We start from the raw sequence: 9,693 nt of genomic DNA on the forward strand, positions 1-9,693 counted from the left end.
CATGTTACGAGCGGTATCCTGCTACGAACGGACCTCCAAAACGGATTAAGTACGTAACACGAGGTACCACTGTATCCTGGGTGCCTGTTCAATCTGCTACCCAGGTGCGAGTAGCTGATGGGACAACTTGATGGGCCCATGCAAGGTATCATTTCTTAGGGTTCATTAACTTTGAACCAGACATACAATGGGCAGTCCTTCAAATAGAGGACAGTCCTAGTCACACTAGTGTGGGAATATCCAACCTGGTCCCCTCTAGATATTGTTGGACCCCAACTCCCATCACCCCTGATCACTGGCCCTGTTGGATGGGGCCAGTGAGAACTGGTATCCAACAATATCTGGAGGACACCATGTTGGCTACCCCTGCTTTAGCATGTTGGAGCATAAATCCATGGATTCATTGCCAACTTGATTGCGGCCATTTTAATGAGCAGCTGAGCATGCATTTAAAACGATAGCAACAAGGATGCTATTAATTGAGTTGTGTGTTTAAGAGCTAAGTATTATGCTGCACTCTGAGTTCAGACAGTACTGCTAGTTAAGAGCATCCAGCATTATGTAGCCATGTCAACATTATTCAGGCTGTTTGGCTCATTTTTTACTCCGAAGTCAACTTTCTATCGAAAATCAAAGATGGATTAATAATCTGAGAGCAAGATTCTTCTTGCAAATGCAATCTGACTTTTAAAAGTCTGAGCGCGGCCCAGCCAGCTGGCCTTTGGCCATCCAGTTTCCAGTGGCTGATAGCTAGCTGGCTTGTTGCCTTGTCTTTTCAGTCAGATTCTGATAAAACTCTTTTTTTCCCTGTAGGTGGGGAGTTGGAAAGGTGATTTCCTTGACCGCCGAAATACATCATTTATGAGCAAGCTTTCCTTTGAAAAAGAAACATTTTACTTTATAATACAAAGTTCATTCAGCTTCTGAGGGAAGCTTTGCAGTTCCTCAAATCCCAGATCAGTTTTCTAATTGAGCATGTTAGCAAAATATATTACATTCACACACACACACACACACACACATTGTGTGAGAGAGACCTGAAAAATAATGGGCAGGTTCACACCATCACCAACTGATGGGATTTCTGATTGTTTAATCCCTCTAGGTATGGTCTGCAGCCAGATTAGGCCAGTGCCTTGCGAAAGCTAAGCAGGCCTGGGTCTGATTGAAAACTGGTGGGTAACTGCCTGGGTACCACATGTAAACCACTGAAAGTTCCATGGTGGGAAAGAAAGGCAGAATCTAAATGTTCAAAATGACAAAAAAAATATTTTAAAAAATGTTGCTGCCCCAGGAACCCAGAAGCAAGGAAAGTGGAATGAATTTTGATCTCTGCATTAAGACCTTAGAAGAGGTGGCTCTCTGAATAATTATAGTACCGTCACTGTGGTAAATGAGCATACTTTTAAATATCATCCTTATACCAGGGTGCCACCCACTTAATTGCTTCTTTCATAAACTCTGCGCATTCTATCCATCACGGAAAACATCAAAAAGGCTTGGTATGAGAAGTAGGGGTGGGGGAGGGAGGAGGATGTGATGATGTAATGACTCACCTGCTCTAAGTAAAGCATCCCACTAATGTAACCAGAATCCAATACCTTGTCATTTCTGTAGGCAGGTGTGGGTAGTTTTTACTCTCTCCTTTTCTCTTTATGGGGATGTGTGTGTGGATACGGGTGCACTTGTGTGAAGATAATATCATTTGACAAGCTACTTTTCCAGTCTTGCTCCATGGGAACAATCTGCTTTGGAAGCTTAGAGAGAGTGCCTAGGCCTCCTTGTGGGGGCGAGGGCAGGGGAGCAAAAAGCGCTGTTCTAGAGGAACAAGTAATTTATGATATGGTCACAGACCTGCTAAAACAGAGCATACAAAAATAATAAATAATAAAAAGCAGGAATATTAAAGCATGTGCTTGTTTAAAATACAACGTGGAGGATAAAACATACATATCTTTAGAATACTATATGCTACGGAAGGTTGTAAAAACCCTTAAAAATTCAAATTGCAGTTAAAATGGGAGACCCTAATAATAAAAAATTAATAATAATTTTATTATTTATAACCCGTCCATCTGGCTGGATTGCCCCATCTGGCAGAGAAATGTATGAATTCTTCTGGAAATGGTCCACTTATTGCCTTTATGCACATGGAATTAGCTTTTGTTTCAGACTATGGACCAAACTTCTCCATTGAGAAGAGCTTGCTTTATCTCATTAAGCATTTCTAACAATTTCTAACTATTTTCAAGTAAGGTGTGGGTTGGAGGCTAATTTGACAAAGCCTATTCTTGCCAATAAGGGCATTCACCAGGGTTGTATATCAGCCCCCTAAACTATTTAATCTTTATTTAGACAATTTGCATTGGGAACTTTTTAGCACTTGACTTCCAGGAACTGGAAAACTGGTCCATTTCTTCAAGAACAATAAACAGCATCTAAATCTTCTGACTAGGGATGGGAGAGAAATTCACCGAAGTTGCACTTCTTGAATACACACCAACCCATAGCTATCCTTTGAAATGCCCACATCCTTTAGGGATAATTGGTATGTTGTTGTTGTTTAGTCATTTAGTCGTGTCCGACTCTTCATGACCCCATGGACCAGAGCACGCCAGGCACTTCTGTCTTCCACTGCCTCCCGCAGTTTGGTCAAACTCATGCTGGTAGCTTCAAGAACACTATCCAACCATCTCGTCCTCTGTCGTCCCCTTCTCCTTGTGCCCTCAATCTTTCCCAACATCAGGGTCTTTTCCAGGGAGTCTTCTCTTCTCATGAGGTGGCCAAAGTATTGTAGCTCAGCTTCACGATCTGTCCTTCCAGTGAGCACTCAGGGCTGATTTCCTTAAGAATGGATAGGTGTGATCTTGCAGTCCATGGGACTCTCAAGGGTCTCCTCCAGCACCATAATTCAAAAGCATCAATTCTTTGGCGATCAGCCTTCTTTATGGTCCAGTTTTCACTTCCATACATCACTACTGGGAAAACCATAGCTTTTACTATACGGACCTTTGTCGGCAAGGTGATGTCTCTACTTTTTAAGATGCTGTCTAGGTTTGTCATTGCTTTTCTCCCAAGAAGCAGGCGTCTTTTAATTTCGTGGCTGCTGTCATCATCTACAGTGATCATGGAGCCCAAGAAAGTAAAATCTCTCATTACCTCCATTTCTTCCCCTTCTATTTGCCAGGAGGTGATGGGACCAGTGGCCATGATCTTCGGTTTTTTGATGTTGAGTTTCAGACCATATTTTGCGCTCTCCTCTTTCACCCTCAATAAAAGGCTCTTTAATTCCTCCTCACTTTCTGCCATCAAGGTTGTGTCATCTGCATATCTGAGGTTGTTGATATTTCTTCCGGCAATCTTAATTCCGGCTAGGGATTCATCCAGCCCAGCCTTTCGCATGATGAATTCTGCATATAAGTTAAATAAGCAGGGAGACAATATACAGCCTTGTCGTACTCCTTTCCCAATTTTGAACCAATCAGTTGTTCCATATCCAGTATAATTGGTATAGAGTTACCCAAAGACCAAAAAAAGGTGTTTATGTGTGCCACAACAGCAGCCAATATGCTTTACACTCAGAGATGGAAAGAAGATTCTGTACCAACCAAGAAGGAGTGGCAGAACAAACTTATGGACTATGCTGAAATGGCAAAATTAACAGGAGCAATAACGAACCAAGAGGAGAAAAACTTTATTAGATACTGGGGAAAATTTGTAGATTATTTGAAATGTTATTATACACACACAAGTTCCTTAGCAGGACTAATTTAAACCAGTTAAAATAGTACTGAAAAGGAAAACAAGGAGTAATTAATAATTGGCATAACGAAGAAAATGCATGGTTATAATTTTTCTAAAAAGTTAGAAACTGCAGAAGGAGTGAGGGAAAGTCAAACTTTTTTTGTTTTCTGTAATATTTGATTTGTATTGCTGTCAAAATATTTTTTTAAAAACTGAAAAATGAAATTAATTTTTAAAAAATTAGATGCCCACATCTGTGAATTTTGCAATGCAGTTCTCCAGCCTAGCAATGTGTACAAAAATGCAAGTATTTGGGTAGAGTGTGCCTAAAACACATTGCTTTTGAAAATAGCATACAAAAGGCATTATGTTATTAGGAGGAGGGAAAGTGTTTATTGGTGAAAATGTATAGCAGACATTCAAGCTAACATGCAAATGAATTTTGATGAGGACTTTGGGGGAGAAAACACCAATTTTGAAATTTGGAGAACCAAACTTAAGATAGGCAAAATGAGAACAGAGAGAAACTGAAATTGACGGAAAGCAACCCAACCCTAGAAGAGTTTTGTGCAGATGGTTTTGTGTGCATTTTTGCCTTGTTTGTAGATGCTGCCGCTCACCTTGTGTGCACAAACAGTCATAAAAATCTATCACTTAATCATTGACATGTTGTGTAAAACAGCAGTCTCCTCTTAGTTAAGAGCTGCTTTATGTCATTTTCATTGATACAAATATTGCCCCAGTGATTGTGTGGGAGAATACAAGAACAGACTGCCATAAAATTAAAAATAACTTTCCAAGGAAATAGTATTTGGAAGGATTAATTACAGAAGTTCAAGCCAGAGGCCAGATGCTTTCCCCTACTTTATGGGGGAACATACAGTGTGCTTGCAATAAAAGGGGAGGGGGAGAGAGGGAGAGGGAGAGGGGAGAGAGAGAATATATGCCCATTTGTTAAGCCAAACAATAAGTTTCCAGTGCTAGATAAATAAGCATGCTGCATGATTATATATGAATCAGCATTAAGGATAGATGTGACTATAAATGTGCATTCACACATTCACACTGAAACAGTAGAAAAGATTTGGGGTGGCAGAATATATGAATATTTCAAGTATTTGCCACTCTTGCATGCTTTTGTCCATCCTTATTTTCCCACCCACTCTGCAAGAAACCCTTTCAAAAGACATATTTAAGTACATAGTAAGTACCTTCTGATCAAGAGCTTAATCTAGTCATTTTGTACAGTGATACACAAAATCTGATCCCCTGAATCAAACATCCCGAGTGAAAAGCTGACACCAGAGTTGTCTTACTTTCCTTTTGGAGCAAAATGGTTCATCTACATCTGTGATGTAGCCGGTTGCCACCGATAATCCCATATGTGAGTCCTGATGGAAATAGCCACCTCTTGGTTTCTTTCTCCTCAACATCTGGAAGTCAAATGTATAGCTTCAGAATATTCAGCTCCCATTTTGTTTACCATCATGGCTGGCAATCATCGAGATGCTTATCCTCCATCAATTGTCAAGTCCTTGCAAGCCAGCCTTTGCCAACCTACTGCTCTCCAGGTGTTTTGCACTACAACACCCATCACTGATGGGTACCAGCCTGACAAAGACGGCTGTAAAACAATGGCGGCCACATGGCAAGAATCTCAGCAGGTAAGTTCCAGGATTTTGCTTGGTCCGTATTTTTAATCACACCCCTGAGATTTTAATTACACTTCCCGGATGAAAACATGAATTGGAGCCCAGAGAGGAGTTATCCCATAATATTTTTTTTTGTTTAAACTGTGCAATGTGGTCCTCGTTTTTGTTTTTGTTTTAGGTACCCAAAAGGCATATACAATGTGTATATTAGGTGCAAATGTGCATGAAAAGGACTGTTTTAGAATCAAAAGTGCATGTTCTAGGATAAATGGCATGGGAAAAAATGTGTATTTTTGTAAAAATAAAAAAATGCAAATGTCCATGCTTTTACTTTTTATTTCCAGACTTATGAATGAACAGACTTGATAAGGAAGTGATGCGAAAGCAATGTGGACTGGAAATAGCCAAATCCATCCACCCCCACAACTTGCTTCAAACTTTGGGACTGTTCAAACATAAGAGGAACACAGCAAGCTTCCCTGTATTGAGTCTCTCAGCCTTGCCCGTGGTCAGAAGCAATAATCCTTCTGAATACCAGTTGCTGGAAACCACAGGAGAAGAGAGCTCTTGTACTTGGGTCCTGCTTATGAGTTTCCCACAGGCAACAGGTTGACCTCTGTGGGGTGTGGACTAGATGGGCCATTGGCTTGACCCAGGGTCTTCTTATGCTCTTATGGACTTACTGATTGGCAGCAGCTCTCCAGAATTGCAGATGGGTGTGTTTTCCAGTCCTAGGATATAGTTCCAAGGGCTGAATGTGGGACCTTCTGCATGGAAAGCTTTTGCTCTCATGCTGTCCTACAGACTTGCTCCATTTGTTTGTTGACCTTTTTTATATTTTAGAGAAATGATTGGTGGAGAAGGAAAGAGTGGTTCATTTTCTTTTAAAGATTTGCTAACTTGGTGCAATTCTAGTCAGACATGTCAGGGTAAAATTGGAGTAGACGTAGCAGCCATAAAAATGAAATTAATCACAAGGTCATCACCTTTGTCCCCAATGTGGCAGATATAAGCTGTTCCCAGGAAGCCAGAAATCCATACAAGAGGGCTTTTAAGAATTTTGTAGGGCAGGGGAGTGTGGGGGGGAGAAGGTAAGGCTTAAGTTTAAGCTTCAATAAAATCCAAATTTACAAGCATCAGATTTATCACCAGCCTTTCATTACTTCAAGCTTTGCTGTCTTCTCATGAAATGAAACAAGATCTAGGTCTGTTGTGTTATTGCACGTTCTCTTTGTTTGCTGTCGTTCACACATATAGTTTTCATAACTGCTGGTAAATCACACAAAGTATATTCCATATGCCTCTCTCCAACAAATGGCCCCTATGAATGCATGCAAGGAGGACCAATAGCAGAGGTAAGTGGTATCAGGCAATAACATGTTAACACTGCATGACTAAAAAATATCACATTGCAGACGGGCAGAAAATTAAGCACACCTTTGGAACTTTTGACGTAACTTGAAAAAAAGAAGGTTCAAAAGCTCAGAGTTCAGCCAAAACTCCTCAGTATTTCATAAACATTTTCAGTAATGCCTCCCTTTTCAGTATTTTTTTTAAAAAAAATAATTCCTTACAAGGTTGTTTGCTCATTTACTTTGCCCTCACTTGCTCCTAGTGATGTCGTGTTATAGCCAAATCTGACTGGCCAGACACCACTGTGACATCATATTCTCCTGGCTCTTTCTGATTGGGTGGGATCCCCTTTGTGACTCATTCAGGCCAGAAGAAGAAGCAGGGTAAAAATGAAAATAAAAACCTGCAGGGCAATAACAGCAGCAGCAACAACAACAATTTATATATTTATACCCCGCCCATCTAACTGGGTTTCCCCAGCCACTCTGGGCAGCTTCCAACAAAAGATTAAAAATGCATTAAAACATCAGTCATTAAAAACTTCCCTAATCAGGGCTGCCTTCAGATGTCTTCTAAACATCAGATTGTTGTTTACAGTGGTACCTCGGGTTAAGAACTTAATTTGTTCTGGAGGGCTGTTCTTAACCTGAAACTGTTCTTAACCTGAGGTACCACTTTAGCTAATGGGGCCTCCTGCTGCCGCTGCACGGTCGCCAAGCGATTTCTGTTCTCATCCTGAAGCAAAGTTCTTAACCTGAGGTAATATTTCTGGGTTAGTGGAGTCTGTAACCTGAAATGTCTGTAACCCAAGGTACCACTGTATTTCTTTGACATCTGATGGGAGGGTGTTCCACAGGGCGAGTGCCACTGCCGAGAAGGCCCTTTGCCTGGCTCGCTGTAACCTCACTTCTTGCAGTGAGGGAACCGCCAGAAGGCTCTTGGCGCTGGACCTCAGTGTCTGGGTTGAACAATGGGAATGGATATGCTCCTTCAGGTATACTGGGCCAAACAATGGTGCCAAGAAGGATAGGAGGGGGAAAGTGAATATTCACGCAGTGCTTTTAAAGAAATATTTCTACCCCGCCAAAATGACTGGTTCTACCCTAAAATCAAAACTGGGGAAGATTCAATGCAGCTCTGCTAAAATCTGAATAAGAGTATCACACTGAACCTATAAATTAGATGGAAGGGGCTTTGTTAACAAATACAATTGCTCAATACCAAGGTGATTTAATTGTCCTGAATTCCACAGGATGTAATTACTGTTTTAGCAAACATATTCTTAAAGAAACATTAAACTGCAACAAGCTCAACCCGGCACCTGTGCAGCAGTAACAACCAGTCGATAGTGCATTCCATTTTGTATGAGTTTAGACAGAAAACTGAGGGGGGAAAGAGGCTCTGGCAACAATATATTTTAACTTACATACCCTGCTTCCTATCCTATCTCTTGGTTTCAGGCTGCATTCTGCAGAATAACATACCGAAGTACTGAAAGTTTTCTACAGTGTAAATCCTTCAAAGCTAACATGAAAAAAGAACTCACTAAGTAAAGCTGGTTTCTATATTGTTTGGACATAATGCAGTGCTCAGCCTAAATCATAAGGGAATAAGGCACTTAAAATAGGGTGTCATGTTTCATGGCAATAAAACAGAAGTTTGATTGAACCTCCCAGTTGATCCTGAAGTTTACTTATACACAAGAAGGAAAATATAGTCCTGAAGCCATTGTGATTTACTCCTTGGAAATGAGACACTCTATATTAGCTTAAATAATTGCAGGAGCAGCTCTGACAATTTATTTCATGTTTAGACCGACCGTTGTTCAGTTCAGGTCACCGCTCATACCACACATGAATTTTAGTATCGAGCAAGCGCATCACAGGCTGTGAGCATTTATTCATTCCTTGTGCTTCACACAAGGCATCTACTCCAGCAAAGAGGAAATCCTGAATTAATTCCAATTTTAAATGTAGGTGTGTGGCCTGGACCTAGGAATCCATGAGGATGCCCAATCTAGCCACTCCAACGTCGAAAAGAACGTGTGCTGTGGTTGCTTTTCACTTAGTTCAAATTCAGTTAGCCTTCTCCCTCTCCTTCTCCATACCCTTGTTATATTTTGGCCCAGTTTAGTGGTAGAGCACATGCCTTTATTTATCATCCATTTGTAAAATTATTCATAGGTTGCTTTTAGGCACGCAGCACTCAAGCCAGCTTCCATAGCATAAAAATGTGAGACATTTATAACAACAGCAGCATTTCACAATCATTTAAAAGCATACATAGGTCAATTAAAACAAGCGACATTACAAAGGAATATGCCTGCAGACATATGGATTCGATCAAACTAAGAGTAGACTCATTGAAATTGCATTCAGTGGGTCTACCCTGAGTATAACTTAGTCAGATACATATGACAGAGAGCTGTTTTGAAAATGGAAAGCTTTTCTAATAATGACTGCCATATTACGAGAAGGCGGTCCAAAATAAATGGGCTTTTAAAACCCATTTTAAAATTTGCAGCATTATAATCAAACACACCTCCATAGAGAGTTCAGCAAAAGCAAATTGGACTTCTGTAACTTCAAGCTGTCTTGGTGAAATTGGTGGGAGGGAGGATTCATCCATAATCATGTTTCTTACTTGTTAATCTTGAATGGCACAACACAATTCCATCCATTACTTGGTGCATGAATGCTGTCAAAATACTGTTTCTTTGCTATAAAATAAATGTAAAAAAACCAATCTGGGGCCAAGACAGACAAGGCCCATTCTCTTGTGCCTGCCAGCTCTTGTGCAGGTGGTCATTGCTACTATCCCCTGACACTTCCAAGATAGTGGGCAGTGGATCTGGAATCCCTTTCCAGCCTCAGGGCCACACTTACTTGTGGGCATCCTTCTAAGGGACACATGTTAGGTGAACAGTGCCAGAGCCAAAAAAAGT

The 9,693-nt window shown here is 40.7% G+C and overlaps 1 long non-coding RNA gene across 1 annotated transcript; it reads right to left on the reverse strand.

The window, feature by feature from the left end:
- Nucleotides 1-6,264: 6,264 nt before the first annotated feature.
- On the reverse strand, nucleotides 6,265-6,998 carry LOC308483618. The gene is made up of 2 exons (XR_013989735.1): nucleotides 6,834-6,998; nucleotides 6,265-6,717 (listed from the first exon to the last, which is right to left on the reverse strand). It is a non-coding gene; the product is annotated as an uncharacterized lncRNA (long non-coding RNA).
- Between the last annotated feature and the right edge of the window lie 2,695 nt (nucleotides 6,999-9,693).

Source organism: Podarcis pityusensis (genome assembly GCF_964106645.2).
Source record: "Podarcis pityusensis genome assembly, chromosome: 8".
Lineage (NCBI taxonomy): Eukaryota > Metazoa > Chordata > Lepidosauria > Squamata > Lacertidae > Podarcis > Podarcis pityusensis.